Raw genomic sequence first — 18,994 nt, 5'->3', positions numbered from 1 at the left:
AGGTTCTCTCTGCCCTTTCTTTAAGGATGTTCAAAGTCTGGAGCTCAGAAAAATACCCTTTATGACCACCTGTGCCTCTGCAGAGTGGATCCAAGGACTGGCACAATCAGGAGGCCTGAGAGTGGAGTGGTTGGGGGTCCAGGGATGGGGGTGTTGCAGGGGCACCCTCGTGGCAAGCTAGTACTCACCAATTGGGCCCAGGCAGGGCAGAGGGAGAACAGATCTCAGAGCGGCTGACCCGGACCTCCAGTTTACACTTTCTGCTGAGTGCTGGTCTCTGCGCCTGCGGAGTGAGGGCGTGGCTACCCAGTTCTCACTGATTGGGCCCAGGCAGGCCGGAAGGATGATGGATCTCAGAGCAGGTGTCCCGGATCTCCACCTTCCACCTTCTGCTGGGTGCTGGTCACAGCCCAGGCTGAGCGAGGGCGTGGCTACCCAGTCCTCACCAATTGGGCCCAGGCAGGCCAGAGGGAGGACAGATTTCGGAGCAGCTGTCCCAGATCTCCACCTTCCACCGGGTGCTCGACAGTCAGAATTCTTAAATGGCAGCTGAATTCTAAGAGGAAGAATATCAAAGCAGCTATTCCACCTAGTGACTTGACCCAAAATACCCAAAATATCATATTCTCCACCATCTATTGGTCAAAGCAAGTCACAAGATCAGTCCAAACACTCGGGGAGGCCAAAACTACCTCCTGGTGAGTGGAGCAACATCTATGTACAGGAAAGAGTGGAGTGCATGGTGACCATCTTTGGAGGCTGTCTATCCCACCTCCTAATATGGAATAAACTCCCTTCATTGCCTAAGGTTGTCAAATTATACCACTAACAATAATTTCAATTTTGTATGACAGGTTACATAAAAGATAAATTTGTGTTACCATGTTGTCAGAAAAGAACTAATCAGTAATACTTTTGGAAGGATGCTCCTGGAAATTCTGCATAAAGGTATTAACTCTCTGTGGCAACTCAAACCCTTGAGCTTTAGTAAAGGATTTTAGAGCATCTAAAGAACTGTTTCCTACAGTGCATATTTCTTGAAGAATAAACTATGAGTAAGAGTGTGCATTAATCAGGGAAGGTTAACAATGGCAGCAAACAGCTCTCTAATCTCAGTAGTCTCACACATTAAAGGTCTTGTGCTCATACATACCACAGCTCAATGAAGACTATCAAGTAGGATAAAGAATTAGATGTGCTATGTACATGTACCAATTCCCCATGAGGAATATAATCATTATGTACTGCAAATATGTACTGATAAAAAATGGCAAAAATGATACCAAATTTCACTATAGAACTTAAGCCCCTTCCACCTAAATGGCTGTACAACTCTAGCAGCCTTTTCCACTACCTGCTTTGCATCTGATCATCCCTCAAGGAAAGAGAAAGAATATGAAAAATCACAAGGAAGCTTTTTGTGGTCCCAGCCTGGAGATTACATAAACATTCCCCTCCTCACCCTCCTCACTGAAAAGAATTCTGGGAGATGTATATCCCAGAAGGAAAAAATAAAAATGGTTTGGTGATCAACTAGTCAGACTCTGACACACACTCTTATTTATTCAATTTGACCTATGTAAAATACAAACACTCTATTGTCAAAAATGCTTGATTTTATTTAATGCCAGTTAGTGTCCATTTGAGAATTGGATACAAGATACAATTCAACAAAATGTAATCCCTGGATATGAGAAAAACTTTATCCACATCTAGCCCTCTTTCCCCATGTTAAGCTAAGTTTTTTTTAAAAAAACACTGAACTAAAATCAAAGAATTTGAACAAATCTCTGATTTGTTTACCTTTATTATTGATCGGGGTTTTTTTCAACATATTTATGCTCCCTCTAGAATTATGGTGTGTGCACCATCAACCTATAAAATAATCAAACCTAGCTCAGTGCCTAAAGAAAGAATGCCAGGAGATGAAGAATTCAGAAAACTTTTACAAATGCACAATTTTCTCTACCTCCATTCCTATGCAACCAAAGACACACCTCAGGACTACCTTCAGGCAAACCCTGACTCATCTTGTAAATATCTCCTGCAGATGTAGTATTTTCCAGTTCTGCATTGAGGAACTACCTAACCTCTGAGGTTCTCAGTAGTTTGGAAGAGGAGACTATTGAACAGAAAAACTTCAATGTACATTTTCTTGTTTGCTTTTGTTTGCTTATTTGAGTGCTAAAGGAGGATAATCAGAATGTTTTCCACCTAGCCTATTCTAGTTTGATTTTTGTTGTTCCATTTTATTTTCTGTTTGTCTGAGACAGGGCCTCACTCTGTTGCTCAAACCAGCCTTAAAATCGGAATCCTCTCAACTCAACTTCCCAAATTCCTGGGATTACAGGCATGTGCCACCACACCCAGTTAGCTTATTCTCATACTTCAGGTACTTGAGACGGGGATAGCCATATCTTTAGTGTATCTGTAATCAATTCATAGAGAATACAGTGTATTTTTTACAAGAATATGGGCATAAAGTATAATTGGTATTGCATTAGCTATACTACATTAACAAAAATACCAAAGGATTAAACCTAAGCTTGATTCTCACTCACATGATGTACAATGTAAATTGGCCAGAGTACACCTCCATCTGCTGACTCAGGGACACGAGTTTCCTCCATCTGGTGATGCTCCCATCTCAATATGTGAATTCCCAGGTTGCCATGGTTGGGAAAGAGAGGGATAGAAGAGGCACACCAGCTCTCCACTTCCTTGATCCATAAGTAACACGTGCTGTATCCACACACAATTCACTCACTACAAGTTGTCAGATGGCCTACGTTTCACTTCAAAGAAAGCTGGGATGCATAAGGGAGTAAACTGTAAGTTTGAGAAATGTGAACTATAGTTGCATTCTAAAGAAAATCAGACTGTTTGCAGAAAGTTAAACAAGCAATGCTCACATAACATGGATGAAATCAAGAGATTAGGAGGAGCATGCGTGTAAATGGGTGATGAAAGAGTCTGGGAGAGATCTGGAACTCGAGGAAAACAGCGCTGTTCTGGAAAATCATTGGCTAAACTAGAGATTATGCACACATGGGCTTTAAGTCACTGGCAGTGTGCCCATCTTCCCTCCTCCCTGGACAGAAGGGATTCCTAAACTGACAGTTGTGTCATTCCAAGGTGCTACAAGAACCTTGTTCAAAACAAAAGTATCATTTAGATATATTGCAGAAAGGGAAGTGGAGATAAAAGTATAACATTACTGAGATAAAGCTTCCTTTGTTCCCAAATTATGACTTGCTATGTTAATGATGTCATTGGAGAAAAGGGGGAAAATTCTTTCCTTTGCTTCTTCCATTGAGGAGAAAAAGGCAGGAGCTGACACCACTACTCCTATCATTTTTGTTCCAAGTGAAATTGCCAACATGCCTCCATTTGCCCAGCCCTACGTCTTGGAATGAACACCCCTGGTTCCCTCATTTGAAAGATAAAAATGTCACCAATAGAGAATCTTTAAAAAATAAATGTTGTTAATATGGAATTATTACTTAGTACTATCTTGAAAAATATAAACACTATAAAAATCTTCTTGCATTTGTTGCCTTAATATTGTTTTCCTCACTGAATTTATCAGTACATTTTAGGTATGTATACAGTACAGTTACATTCATCATTGGGATCTTGTGCCTTTACATGACAGGTCTTGGTTCTCATTTTTCCCCTTGTCCCTGCCCTCCCTTCACCCCCTTTTCCCCTCACCATTTACAAACGTTTTATTTCCATTTTTTCATTTTCTCCTATTTTTTTCCTTTCCCTTGTTACCTTTTCCCTACCCTTCCCACTTTCCCTACACCTTTAGCCCTAATATTTTAATACGTGAATCCAAATACTTTCATAAATCAGTGAGATAGTTCAGGCAGTCAGAAGAGGAAGTTATTCCTAATCTTGGTAATATCTAGAATTACACCTGCATCATCTCAGAGAAGCAGCTCTAGAAAGTGATTGTATACTATTACTCCATTGTGTGGCATATTTTCTCTCAACAGGCTATTTTTTGTAAGTGAGATGATGCTAGTATACCTGGATACCAGAAAAAAATTATGTAATAGAAGAAAAATATGTTAGTGTTTACCCAGCAAGAGGCAGGAACCAAATCTGATATTCAGTACTGTACTCTTGATATTGTATTCCTTAAAGATAAATATTATTGAATTGTGTGATTTATCAGAGTCATCGTGTCCTGCATGGTGTAGCCTTTAGGACAATCCACTGGCCTCAATTCTACTTTGCTACTATCTACCGAGCCTTCCCATTCTAAGCCATTGCCTTTAGATGTCTGCATAGGACAGAAGGCTTCAGGATGGCTAGAATAAATACTGCAGCCTATTTGAAGGGAGTGCTTCCATTTGTGTTCTGTGTTACTCCTCAGTCTTTTAGGTATTTAACTAGCTTGCAGCAATTCCTAAGAACTCAGTGCCTCTTGTGACATTAATGAAATTGGTTTTCTGTTCTTGAAAACCCCAAACCCGGAAACCCTCCCCATCTTACATTGCCTAAACTGTCATTTCACCACTTCATCTCAACTCTTGCAGCTTTCTCCGTCAGTAAACACTTCCGTCCTGGATGTACTCACACTCCCTCACAGCCATGAAGTAATTCTTTCCTCTTCTAAAGAAAGAAATGGCCTTTCTCTTGGAAGAGGGTAACATAATGGAATAGTTTACTATTGCTTTCTAGACTTAACTCTCTAAGATGATGCTAGTATAATTCTGGATCTTACCAAGATCAGTATAGCTTTTACATAAGCTAAAGTTATTCACCTTTGTTAGTTTGTGATTTAGCGGGATCAACACAAAGAGTGCTCAATTCTTTAAACTACAAGGTTGCTTGTAGCTTGTAGTTTGTTCAATTTATCCAGCTACAGACATGATTTTAATAGTGTTTGCCTTTAATTTGTCCCTTAATGCCTGAAGAAGAGCTTTATAACATGGCTGGAGATGCATACTGGGTTTTCAGGATGAAGAAACCACAGGAAAACATTTTTATTTTTATTTATATCAAATCTGCAAGTTTGGAAGTCAGATTGATGAACTAAACTGTCTATGTTGCTCCCTCACAAGTCAGCACAAGAAGTCACTCTGGCAACGCATTCTGTCTCCTGAACATACAGAAGAAAAAGGATTTTGTTCAGTTTTTTTTTGCATGCCAGTGAAAGTAACAGCAATTTCTGCTCAATTTCTTCATACCACCTGACTTGGAATTTATGCCTTTTACTTGGCTGGCTTATCATGGTCATTTATAGACCCATAATTTTTATGTGCCACCTTCTCATAAAATTCACTCTCAATTTGTAAATATAAGGCTAATGATGCACAAACCAGGTGTTTGGAGACACATTAGACAGAGTAGTCTCAGAGAAATGAGAACACTCAAGTCAAAGTTAGTAATGTGTTTCTTTACTCTTCCTCTGACCTTGGCTCTCCAGTTTAGCAAAGTCAACCCCCACATGAAGAAGCTGTTTCCCCTTCTCTAGTGTGCCTGTCAGCAGAAGGCAACTGGTGTAAAGGTTATCACTGAAATTCAGTCAGCTCTACATGAGGGTCTGCATGGGATCAAAGCCTCTATGAGCAGAAGCTGCTCTGACTGCATCTTGGCCTTTTCAGAGTGTGGTTAGCAAATCCTTTCTTCTTTCCTTCCTTCTTCTCTTCCCTCCTTCATTTTGTCAAGTTCTCTTGTCCCCTATGAGAACACTGGTTACTTCTTTGTCATCCTGTGTGCCAATTGGGTTCATCAGGAAGCGGCACCAAGAGGAGTTACGGGTGTGACAGGTATATTGGAAAAAACACCTGAAAAAGAAAAGGGAAGAAGCAGCGTTGAGCAGAGTAAGCTTCCAGCTCCACCAACCACTAGAAAGCACCAGAGATGTCCTTAGAAGAGTCTTGAATTGAGCACACATAGCCAAGGCTTTGTGTAGGATTGCTTTGTTCAGCCCTTGGCCAGAACTGCTCTAAGAAGAGCATGCTCTTAGCTCCAAAGTGAGGCATTCAGCCAAGCACACTCTCAACTTTCTTGGCAGCAAGTTTACTTTGAAGCTTGAAGAAAGATCTGAGCAGCAATTCTCCATGTGCCACAAGCAGCCATACTTCCACTGGCGAATAGCTCCATACTCAACTCAAAGGCATTCTAGCAGGGCAAGAACTAGACATCTTTCCCCTTCCAGTTCACAGGGTTGAGCACATACCCTAAGGAGGAACGAGGGGTATCAGTTTCAAACATTAGGTATGGATTGGCCAGGGTCTGTCTCTTTCTCTGCAGTGATGAACTCCAAGGACCACACAACCATTAAGGACACCTTGTCACCATGTGGATAAACCTGTCTGAGAACCAGACAGAGGCAAGCAGGGTCAGGACACAGAGCAAGAGCCAGGGAGATGAGACACACTGATTATAGCTAAGACATCTTTATGCGCCCTTGAAATCCTCTTGGCCTCTGCCCTTATTCCACCCATTGCTACTGCGATCCATTCCACGCAGGCTTTCCCCAGCCTCCCACAGGTGAACTCCAGCAATGTTCTCCACCTACACCCCTCTGAGGCTGCAGCTAATTCACTTTCTACCCTGAGGCTGCCCTCTAGAGACACCTGTGGAACTTGCTGATCACTCAAATGTGCAGTCCATAATTGCTGGCGGGAGGCGTCTAGTGCCTCAGGGCCACACTTGAGAAATAAGAGAAAGCCAATAAATCGATACTTCTCCCCTCTCTGTTCCCTTGAAAGGACAGTGTTGAAATTCATTCCATAAGGCTCTCCTAAAGATCCCATGGCAGGCATCGGGCTTCACTTTTATTGCTTTCTTCTCTTAGTTCTCCTACATTCCCATTCCAGAGCCGCTCTCAAACCACCAGCTCACAGGCCTTTGTCCCAGCCTCTTTAAGGGAGGAACTCAGTCTCTGATAGACAGTACTGTTAGTATAACTGGATCCAGCTATTCCTGAAGCAACTTCCTCACTCTTCGAGCCAATAAAATTACAAAATTTATTTTCTTTCTTCTTTGTGTGCTTAAGGTAGTTTGAGTTGGGTTTTTTCTTGTGATTTTCAGCCAAAAAGGAACTCATCAACAGCACCTCTTTTCCTTTCCCCTAAGTCACCCATCACCTTCACGACCATCATCCCCACACCACCACTTCCATCTCTCCCCACACCCTCCACTCTCCCCATCAGCTCCAGAGAGATGGAGCATTCTCACTGACTTCTCCCCATTGGTCTCCTCCCACACATATGAGGGTGCCGAATCTCCTTAGAGATGCCAACGCTTCCAAACTTCCAGTGTCTTTGAATCTAAAAAGTGGCTCTTATAGACAGCACATTGAGCTGTATCACACAGGAAGTGAGAGAAACAAGTCTGGAGTTCTAAAGACAGGCCCCAGGCCAAAAACTGGGGAGGAAGAGTCAAACCAGGAACTTGGAAAAGTTTGCTGAAAAAGCATGTATAGACAAGACGGCCAAAGCCAAAGACCTACGATCCTCAATTTGAGAAAAGGGAGGAGAATATTGGTTACTGTGCTCTTACCCAGTTGCAGTCAGGTTGCACAGGTCCAGAAGAAACCTCAGCAGCAAAATATTGAATGCCACAGGAGATGCAGAAGGCCCAAAGAAGAAGCCTCCTCTGTGAGAACCCCTTTCCCCACACACACATTCTATCTGTCTGAGTACAGCAAGAATCTGGATCTGAGGATGCAGGCAAGCCATTTTAGCACCTTCAGCCATGTCTCTGAGCTGAAGGTTCCCTCCAAGATACTTCCCTTGTCTGTGCAGTCAGATCACTTAAGGCTGTTGGTTTTGTTTGTTTGTTTGTTTTGTTTTTTTGAGACAGGGTTTCACTATGTAGTTGAGACTGACCTGGAACTCATTATGTAGCCCAGGCTGGTCTCGAACTCATAGCAACCCTCCTGCCTCAGCCTCCCAAGTGCTGGGATTACAGGCGTGAGCCACCACGCCTGGCTGAAGGCTGTTATTGACTGAAGCACAGCATGGTCTGGGAAGTCTGAAAGCCAATCTCTGCTCTCTTCCCTAGACTCAGGTCTCTCATTTGTTATTTTAGACTATTTTTCCATGAAAAAATGTTTTTTCGTGGTTGTTTGCAGGCCAGAAATGTATTTAGTCCAGAACTTGTGCAAAATGAAGAATTGTTGAAAGGTCCCCAGGCTTTGCACCACACTCAGAGTAAAAGGGATAAGAGCTGACTTTCCAGGAGCCTGATATGAGCTGCCTTAGAGAGGACTGGTAAGTGCTCAAAGAGAATACAGCACAAAGGCAGCAGAATAAAATTAGCAGTGGTGCCTCCATTTTGAGAAGGCATTTTGGTGAGATTTCTTTTAACTAATGAATTTTATTGGTATATTTTAGATATAATGATCACATTCACCATAGGAATTTGTACCTGCACACAATACATCTTAATTCTTTTTTTTCCTCATTCCTCTCCTCTCCCTTCAACCCCTCTTCCCCACCTTATTTACAAATCTTTGTTTCCATTTCTCTGTCTTTTCTTTTTTTCTTTTCTCTTCTTTCCTTTCCACTTCCCTCCTCTCTAGTTCCCCTTCACATTTGAATGGCTTCTTCCTACATAGTATCTATTATACATTTTCGTCCTTATTTACACTTTAGGTTTTTCACACTAGAAAAACAATGTGATAATTACATATGTGTGTCAAATTTATTTTACTTAAGAGTATGGTTTTAAGGTGCATCCATTTACCTAGAAATGTCTGAAGTTTATCCTTCTTTATGGCTGGGTAGTACTCGATTTTATTTTATTTTTTAATTGAGTTTATTGGTACATTTTAGTGTACAGTACAGTTGCATTTATTATTGGGATCTTGTACCTTTACATGACAGGTCTTGGTTCTCATTTTTTCCCCTTGTCCCTGCCCTCCCTTCATCCCCTCCTCCCCTCCCCGTTTACAAACATTTTATTTCCATTTTTTTTCATTTTCTCATAGTTTTTCTTTTCCCTTATTCCCTTTCCCCTACCCTTCCCACTTTCCCTACACCTTTAGACCTTTTCTTCCTATTTCACATTGTTAATTATCTCATTAGGATCTTATGTACTATTACAGCTTTTCACACTACTCAATTTTATTTTAAAAAACATATTTTTATCCATTCATCAGTTGATGGCATTTGGGCTGTTTCTAAGATTTAGCTATTACAAACTGTGCCGCCATAAACATGGGTGTGCATATATCACTGTGGTATGATGTTTTTACTTCTTTTGAGAAGACACCAAGAAGAGGAATAGGTAAGTCACATGGAACCTCTAGTTTTAGTTGAGAAATCTCCACACTTATTTCCACAGTAGTCATACCAGTCCACACTCCCGCCAACAATGGAGAAGGGTTCCTTTTCCCCACAGCCCCTCCAGCATTTGTTATTGGTTGATTTCTTAATAGCAGCCATTCTTTCTGGAGTGAGATGGAATCTCAGTGCTGTTTAATTTGCATTTTTTGAATAACCAGTGATATTGGACAATTTTTCATATATTTACTTACCATACTTCTTCATCTGGGAAATGTCTATTCATTTCAGATGTCCATTTTTGGATTGGGTCTTTAAATTTGGAGGGTCTGATTTTTTTTACACAAGGAAAGAATACTTGCTGGCAGACAGTGGTCACTACTGGGATAGCAGACAATTTTCTAGGGTTTGACTAGGAAGGCATTTTTGTCTCACCCCAAGCATCCATATTGCAAATGCCAGACAGTTGGCTCATGTGGTGTGCAGTTCATGACATTTAAAATTTCAGATGTTGGAGTTGGCTGCTCTTTTGTTCTTTCTAAACGTACTGTTTCTAGTATTTGTCTTTGAGGATTGTATGGTGACAGACAGGATAAGTTCAATAGCCACTATTCCCAAAATATTAGTTTGCCAAAACTAAACTATATATCACAAGAATGAATTGAATCTGATCTCTGGTGACTGCAGTTTTGTACTCCAATAAGATGGCTGAAGGTGTACTAGGAGTAGAGGAGCTAATCCTCAAAGTACAAAGGATAACATATTCCTTTGGGCTCTCTTACCTTGGGTACCTCTTTGGCCTGAAAAATCTATTTGCACAGGGAAGCTGTCTTGCACCCATGTTTATGAGCTTTGATCGATTATTTATAAACCCCATGGACTTACTTAGCACAAGGATGTCAGATGGTTCTTACTGCTTTCTATCCCAAATGGAATATGTAGTTTGTCAAGCCAAAAGGGACTAATTAAGTACCTGTCATATGGTCCAACTGGGGTCTGGCAGACTATGGCCTGTGGGTCAAATCCAACCCACAGTTTATATTTGTGTAACCCAAAGATGTTGCGGAAACAGGCTGGCACTGTGCATTGTGAAATCAGCCAGAGCATGTCCATCCACCCCTACTTCTGCCTGTGCTGCCAGAACCTACCTGCCGGGCCAGTGGCTGCTGCTCAGGTTTTGTACTGGCCACCATCATCACAATGAGGCTTCTGCTGCTGGCAACTTCTGGACACAATGGAGTCTAGGAATCCTCCGGCCAGCTACACAAGTCGAATGACCCAGATTTCCAGGAAGAGTGAAGAATATACCAGGGTCTAGGTGTCACCAGAGCAAAGAGGGGGTAAGCCTCCCCCACCACACTCACCACCTGCCCCCTCCTCCTGGAGTCTGTCCTCAACCCTAAGATCTCCCTGAAAAAAGTCTACAGCAAGTGGCAACTATACACCCAGGACCTCCCCAGCAAATGAGGAAAGAGATGGCAGAATTTATCTTCCTTACTATATTAGAGCCCATGGATAGCCTCAGTTTTTCCCTTTGGCCTGCAAAGCCCAAAATAGTTACTATCTGGCCCTTTACAGACAAGAACCCCTCACTCTACCCAAATAGAGTAATCATTAAGGTAAGGAAGGGGCTGAAGAAGAAGGAAACTTATGAGCTTATGTTAAGAAATCAAAGATACGTGTTTTGCACTTAAGAGAGAAAGGTGCAAATAATAGGTCTGTATATCTGGATCCATACACTTCTAAAAGATGTATTAATTTCTTACCTTTTGTGTCATCTGCACACCAGGCTTAGCTATATGGGGTATTTGATTGCCACCTACTGGGCACAAATGGCCTCTGTGTATTGAAAACAATCCTTCACACTATAGAATATGAAGGTCCCTGCTGTCATCTGGCCGCATTGCCTGCACCAGGTCACCCTGTGTGTCATGGCTGACTGGACAGCTTGAGGCCCAGTAGGAGGTGTTCTCTACCATAGTTGAATTTTTCACTCAGGACAGAGCAGGGTTTGCCTATCTCTTTGTTGTGAGGCTGTTCTGGGCATTGTGGGATTTTTCACAGCATCCCGGCCCTCTACTTATGTAGCAAGCCATGTAATATTTCACCCAAATGTATATCCAAGCCCTAACACCCAGAACCTGTGAATGTGACCTTATTTGGATATAACATTTGTCCTTGTGGATATAATCAAGTTAGGGATCTCTGGATGAGCTCATCCTGAATTCAGGGCAGGTCCTAACTCCAATGACAGGTGTCCCTATTAGAGAAAGGAAGAGATTTGAGTTGCAAAAGAGAGAGAATGCCATGCAAAAGCAGAGCCAAAGGTTGGCATGATATCACTACAAACCATAGAATGTCAAGGATTGTCCGCAGCCAACACAATCTAGGACAGACACACAGCAAGGATTTTGCCTTGGAGTCTCCAGAAGGGACAACCCTGCCTACACCTGATTTCAGACTTCTGGCCTCCAGAACTATGAGAGAATTAACTTCAGTTATCTTAAACCATCAAAGTTGTGGTGGTTTGATGCTTACAGCAATATGAAGAAACTAATGCAACCCAATAGATGCCAGTAGCATATTCTTCCAGTTGTGATGATTAAAATTGTCTCCAGACATTGCCAAATATCCACTGAGGAGCAAGATCATCCCTGATTGAGAAGCACTGTGTTGGCATTATAGCTGCTAATGTAAAAGGAAGAAACACCGGGACTTTACAAGGGATATGCAGCTGTCAGACCACTTCAACATGAAGGCACGATCACTGACAGGTGAGGCAGATAGGGACTACAACTAAAGTGAGGGAGTTGAAAGGCAGAAATAACCAGTGACATCTTATGTTGATTAGGACTTCTCTCCACACCACCAATAAACATAAACAGGAGACCTTTTCAACTCATTCCAACTGCTAAAGATAAAGAGAATTCTAGTCTTTGCTTCTTTGCAATATGGAGGTATTCAGCATCCTGGAAATAAAAAGAAACACAGGACCATGACACATAAACAGTCCCTGTCATTACCCAAGCATTTGTCCCAAAGAAAGTGCAACAGTTAAAAAGAAGCCCTTTCTGCCTCCTAACTCTTGGACTCTTTCCCTACAATAAAAAAAAAGCAAGATGCTAACTTCAGCTCTATTTCTGTATTTCTGGAAACCAACTTGGGCTACTTCCAATAAGATCATAAAAATATCATTGCTGACTAGAAGTGTTGGCTTGAGAAATACACTGCCTGGCTTCTGAAGAGAGTTGTAATGTGTGTGAACTGTGTGAGCATGCATAAGTCACAAGACTTCTTTGACTCTCATGTCCTCATCTGTAAAATGGGGAGAGCCATGGTGCATTCAGCTCAGAGTGCATGCTCCAAAATGTAACAAATATAACAAGTGCTTAGCCTGGAGTCTGGCCTGCATAGGAAAGTGTTTGGGAAATATTTGTTATTATGAATTTGGTGAGCACATAGAAGTTATTGGTGCTTTGAAGGTGCCACCAGAGGAGTGGTGGTGCAAAACCTTGGGATTTCCAGTGCCCAACACAGAGCATGTTGGAGAAGAGAATGTTTAATTATTTGGATGAAAGATTATCCACAAAAAATAGTGCAGGTAATCAAAAGCAGCAGTTAATCCAGACATAACTGGGCCACCGTCAGTGGTTGCTGTCAGCAGCCAATTTACTTCTAGCGATAGCCTACCACAAATGTGTGAGGGCAGGGTTTCTGCCCTGCCCTTGCAAAGCTGCCAGCTGATTAATGAGAGCAGGCTTCAGAGAGTAGCCAACATAGACCTTGATTTGGTTATAGTTAATCCACAAAGCTTATGCCTGAAACCAAGTGAGAAAAGGACAGCCAAGCATCACAATTACATTGGATCCTCCAAAACCAATCCAAAAATTCATAATCTTCAAGACTTGAACATGTATAGTTTCATATTGCTGTTATAACAAATTACTCCCAATTTGGTGGCTTAAAACAACACTTACTATCTTACAGCTCTAGAGGGGCAAAAATCTGAATGGATCTTCTGGGCTAATGGTAAAGGTTTGGCACAGCTGTATGTTCTTTCTGAGGGCTTTGGGGAAGAATTTCTTCCTTGCCCTTTTCGGCTTTGAGAAGCTTCCCACAGTGCTGGGCTCCTCAGATCTACTTCCATTATTACATCTCCTCCTTTGACTCTGACCCTTTGTCTTCCCTCTAACAAGGAACTTACGATCACACTTGGATAACCTAGTATATCTCCCTATCTCAAGCTCCTTAACTCAACCACATCTGCAAACTCCCTTTTGCCATATAGAATGACATGATGATTATCTAGGGATTAGGATGGGGACATCTTTGGGGACAAGTTTTGTCTACCACAGTGCATAAATTCTAGCAAAACATACATTTAGTCCAAGATGACTCAATCATGTTGCATCATAAAAGAAGAACCTTCCAATTATGTAGGGTTTGAGACTTTGATTTGAATCTGTCTTCTTGTACAAGGGTGCACTGAAGGAAATTAAATGCATACAGAAGTCAGGGTGAGTGTAAAATTGGAGTTAAAGTCAAGGTCAACTAAGAGGATACATGTGAAGTCCAGCCTGAGAAGTCAGAATAAAGGAGTCAGCTCACCTGTGATAAAGCTAGGAAATCTTGGCAGAATAAAGAGATTCTCAGGGTCTAGGTAAGGAAAGGATAGAGACAGTCTGATTGCCTAGACAGGCTACGTGGATCCTCAGCACATGGCGCTACATTGACCAGTGACTGAAAAGAACTAATAGATTCCAGTCTCTTTGTCCCGTTTGGAGCAAGACTCTGAAATACAAGTTCTTCACAGTCTCCCACTTTCTCCAGGTGCCCACATCAGCAATGTGCTAGATAACATCTCCTTTTTGTCTCCCTTCTTTTCTCAACTTCACTTCTTCCCATACGCCCTCATGCTATTTCCTGGCACCGTATTCCAGATAATAACTCACACTGGGTTTCAAGGCTTGCTGTTGGGGGAGCCCAGACAGAGGCAACCCCCTCTAATGGCTTCAGGGTTCCTTATAGGAGTATGAAGAGAATAAGTCTGTGGCCAGGGTGCCTGCCATTATGGAGTGCTTGGAAACAAGGGGAGAATCACTATGCTTTGGAAGACACCCACATACAAATGGACCAGTGACAATCTATCAAGTCATAAGGGATAAAGGAAGTTAGAGACCTGAAATTTCTTCTTTTTTCTTCTTCTGCTTAAAAGTTTGGGATTTTTGCTTTATTTTATTTTGTTTATTTGTTAAGTTTATTCATACATTTTAGGTATACAATATGATGACATTTGTCATTGGGAATTTGAACCTTTACATGATATATCTTGGTTCTTAATTTTCCCCCATTCCCCTGCCCTCCCTTCAACCCCTCCATCCCTCCCTATTTACAAAGACTTTGTTTCCATTTTTTCCTTTCCTCATATTTATTCCTTTTATTTCTTTCCTTTCCCCTACCCCTCCCACTTCCCCTTCCCTTTGGACCTTTTCTTCCTATTTCACATTATCTATTCTACGTTTTGATCCTTATTTACATTTTCAGTTTCTCACACCAGAGAAACTATTCAGTATTTACACATGTGACCTATTTATTTCACTTAAGAGTAGAGCCTCAATGTGCATCCATTTTGCTGTAAATGTCTCTAGTTTCTCACTCTTTATGGCTGAGTAGAACTCCATCTTATAAAGAAACCACATCTTCTTTATCCAGAGGGACCTGAAATTACTAAAGAGACCCAAGACACAAAAATATGCCCTTGAGCCCAAATATCTCTATTTCAGACAGGCAAAGATTAAACTGTCATTTTCCCTTTGTCATATCTCTATCTAAACCTAAATATTATTTTCATCCTTTTATGATTTTCTTTTGATTTATTCAAGTCTTACCTTGATTCATAGCCACAAACACTTTTTGAGTCATACAAATGTACAATGCATCAGGTTATGAAGCTTTAGGATAAGGTAATGAGGAACATAATGTATTCCCTACCAGTGATGTTCTGGTAAATGTTCCAGCGAGGAGAAAAAGAGTCCTGATTTATAGTATCTGCCATTTTCTGTGGTGTAAATATTCCCACCATGGCTGATTTCAACCTTAGAAATATGACATCAAATGACTCCCAAAGCTCCTGCAGTAAATGTAACCAACAACTTTTGTGACCTGGTACAAACTGGATTCGTCCTACTTCTAGGAGTTTATCAAACTGACTGCAAAGTGGAAAACAACTCAACACCAGCAAACTTGGTTTCTTACTCACATGACAGTCCTGGGCAGGTAAACAGGCCACTATAGTCCTCTATGGTCCTTCAGAGCTGCCATCTTCAACACATGGATTCGAAGGTCATCCTGGACCATCTCCATTTATCTTAGTCACTTTCCTCATCACTGGGATAAAATACCTAACACCAGTAACTTAAAGACAGAATGGTTCATTTTGGCTCATAGTTCAGAAGTTTCAGACCATGTTCAGCAGTCCAGTAATAGCATGGCAGAATGGCCTAGATGGAGGAAAGCTGCTCACTTCATGGCAGCCAGGAAACAGACAACAGGGAGCTATGCAGGGACCCTTCCGGGTCCCGTCCCCGGTGATCTGCTTCTAACTATGCTCTACCTCGTAACAGAAAGTCAGCTCTAGGTCCCCATAGTCCAATCACTTTCCACAAGTCCAACCTTGGAGGTTCTTGGGGGATGTTCTTGATCTAAACCACAACACAATTTCAGCCCAGCAGAAACGAAGACTGCAGAGGATTACACACTGTGTTTATGAATCTCATTTCTGCTCTTATTCCATTGGCTAGAAGCAGTATGTGGTCACATCTACTTGCAAAGGAAGCTGGGAAATGTAGTTAAGCCATGAGCACAGGAAGAAAAGACTATGGATTTAATGAGCTTCAGTTTTGTCCACCACAATCATATTTGTAAACATTTATGCTATGCCAGATACTGTATTCAACAAGTTTGTAAAGATACATGAATTAACATCTTTTATATATGAGAAAACTAAAACTTAGAGATGTTAAGTGATTTGCCTGTGGTTTTATACCTAGGAATTAGCAAAACCTGGACTCAAAATCCATGTCCATCCTATGCCAAAGAAAAACTCTTCAATAGATAAGTACATCTCTGTGAGTACGGTGACCAAACATCACTTGATTCTAAATCAGATCCCAGCTACAGTAATTCACCTTTGGCAAGATGCAGTTCTCCACCTGGTCTTCTCAGACCCTTAGTCTCAAGAAGGTGAGACTGGAATAAACAAGTCTATCACTCCTAGTGAAATGATGTGTATCGAGAGGAGTAGAGATTTATTTAATTTGTAGCTGCTGCCCTCTGGAAAATGTGAGGATCCGAGGTAGTCAGAGACACTTTGACTGGCCCAGTCTGGAGCAAAATGGCATTTTTTATCTCAAGCATTGGGGCGGGGGTCATGGTGAGATAGAGCTAGCCGCCTAGAAGAAAGGAAAGAGAAAAGGAAGAGAAACCAAGATAGCTTGACCTTTTGGCCCCTAACAGAAGGAAACATAAATGAAATGGCTGCACTGGCTTAGGTTTCTGGGTTTTAATCATTGATCGTTCCGATGGGGCCATCACAAGCCTTCACAGCTATTGTGGAGTGCAAGAGCTGACATCTAGCAAGGCATTTCTGTATCAGCAGCTGCAAAGTGGGGTTTAAGTGGCTTGTTAATGATGTGAAATACCGCAGCATAGTCTTCTTCTTTATAGTATATAAGTTAGAATGTTTATTCTCCCCAAATCATTCTCCAACATTTTGCTCTAGGCTCCTCCAATCTCAAGAAAGGAGCTGTAGGGGTAGCAAAACTCCACCTGCATCCTCTTAGGTTCCTGGCTGGGCTGGAGAACTAACTTCACTCAAGATAGACTGACAAGAGAAAAGCATACACATTTATCTAATGCAAGTTTTATGAGGTATAAGAAGGAATGAAGACTCAGAGGCAGTTAGACACAATCACTATATGTTGAATTAGACAAAAACTATATGTTGAATTGGGCAAAAAATAGTAAACTGTACCAAAGCAATTGAATTATGTGAGGGTGCTTCAAAGACAAGAGACACTTTAACAAGGTCTGTACAGATTTCTCTTGGTTTCAGCTTCCTGTCACTGATAGTAAGAATGTTATTCCTTTTCCTACAAAAAGGAGGTCTTTCACATGGGAATTTCTTCTCTTGTTTTGAGTGCCTTTATTTCAAAATAGTCAATGTGCCAGAGCTGCATATTTTGGGATGGCATATTCTGAACTCCTTGGGAGAACACATTGCAAATGGTGAACTGGGACTTGCCTAAAACCTGGAATCAGCTTTTGGAAGTATCTGTGCTAGGGAACTGCAGCCATCTTGGATGCCACGGCTGAAAATAATTTTTTGCACCACTTGTCTAAGGATTACAATACTCTCTCTCTCTCTCTCTAGATTAGTTATATTTTCATTCCTCTTCAGACTTGGTTCTCAGATGCACCTTTGGATATTTTTCTCCTAAAGCAACAGAATCACTTCAAGTTCTTATATTTGAAAGACAGAATCTATTAACCAAATCCAGAAATCCTGAAATTTAATCTCATTTCTATTCTCTCTTGACATTGTACACCAGCAGAACTTTCCACTCAGTGGGGCATTTTTTTCCCTTTGATGTGACATGTTCAGTAAAGTCACCAGCATGTATTTCCTGAGCAGCTAGTCTCTGCGGCATTTAGAGCCTGCCACACTTCTTTGCAGGTTCAGTTTGATCAAAGATACACTAGGACAGGGAGAGTCTTCAGACTCCACTTTCATATTTGTTCTTTAGAAATTCGGGGTCTCTCAACTAAACAACCCCTCTCAGGCCATCCAACACGAAGACGATTACTATATTCTTTTGACATCTAGTGTTTTTGTGACATTTTACACAATGGCAGGTGGGTTGCTTCTGGGAAAATTCTCCACATCTCCAGAAAACTCTGTCGGGGGTAATTTCCTGATTTATTCTAAAAGGTCACAGCTAAAAAAGAGGTTTTCAGCATTTTTCCACTCTTTAAATGTTTCCATTGATAATCATCAATATACATGGTACCTGAGCTGACAAGGAAAGAATGGAGACATAGTTCCTTGACCTTGAGAAACACAAATTTGACCAAGAAAGCCAATCTCAAGTTTTCACCCTCAAAATTCTCACATTAGGAATCAATATTCTATATTAGCTCCAGACTGAAGAAAGAAAATAGAAGCACAAGTTGCCCCATCTGCTTCCAGGGACCATGATGTGGAACTTAAAATTAAGCTACTATTTAAAGCAGGGCTTGCTCTTGTTAACTCTTAGATTCCAACTTGAATGTCAAAGTGCAGGCTTGAAATCGTCACGGGCTCACATGGTCCCACCCACTTTGGAAACAGTACGTGTGCTGCAGTTATATTCTTGAGGTCCGGGTAATTACAAAATCAAAACCCAAATCAGACGATGTGATTTCATCCAACTAGGGGCCCTTTCTCAGACCCTGTAATCATTGTTTCTACTTTCCCACGTCGGTCTGCGGGAGTCCTCTCTGCTTTTCTTCTCCCGTTGGCAGCTGGTGCTGTGAGCGTTTGCTTGAAACGTTCTTTCCTGGGCATATATTCCTGTCCCCTCAGTCTGGGCGACCGATGTGCATCCTTGAATTATGTATGTCCGGATGTGGTTTGCAGATCAGGAATGGCAGACCTCTGGGGGGAGGGATGGGAGAGACGGGGATGAGGCTGCATTCTTTGACCT

The 18,994-nt window shown here is 41.5% G+C and overlaps 1 protein-coding gene across 3 annotated transcripts in view; it reads right to left on the bottom strand.

The window, feature by feature from the left end:
- Positions 1 to 5,059: 5,059 nt before the first annotated feature.
- Clcn4 (chloride voltage-gated channel 4) overlaps positions 5,060 to 18,994 on the bottom strand; it is a 90,227-nt gene continuing 76,292 nt past the window's right edge. For 2 of the 3 annotated variants that reach the window (XR_778335.2, XR_778340.3), the window contains exon 13: positions 14,900 to 18,945. The gene's annotated coding sequence lies outside the window, so the exon portion shown is untranslated. Of the gene's footprint in view, positions 5,802 to 14,899; positions 18,946 to 18,994 lie in introns of those variants that run through there. The other variant, XR_778339.3, reaches the window with a different exon arrangement.

This window comes from Fukomys damarensis, unplaced genomic scaffold (genome assembly GCF_012274545.1).
Source record: "Fukomys damarensis isolate Sample0158 unplaced genomic scaffold, DMR_v1.0_HiC HiC_scaffold_39, whole genome shotgun sequence".
NCBI lineage: Eukaryota > Metazoa > Chordata > Mammalia > Rodentia > Bathyergidae > Fukomys > Fukomys damarensis.
This window is presented reverse-complemented; position numbering and strand designations above follow the sequence as displayed.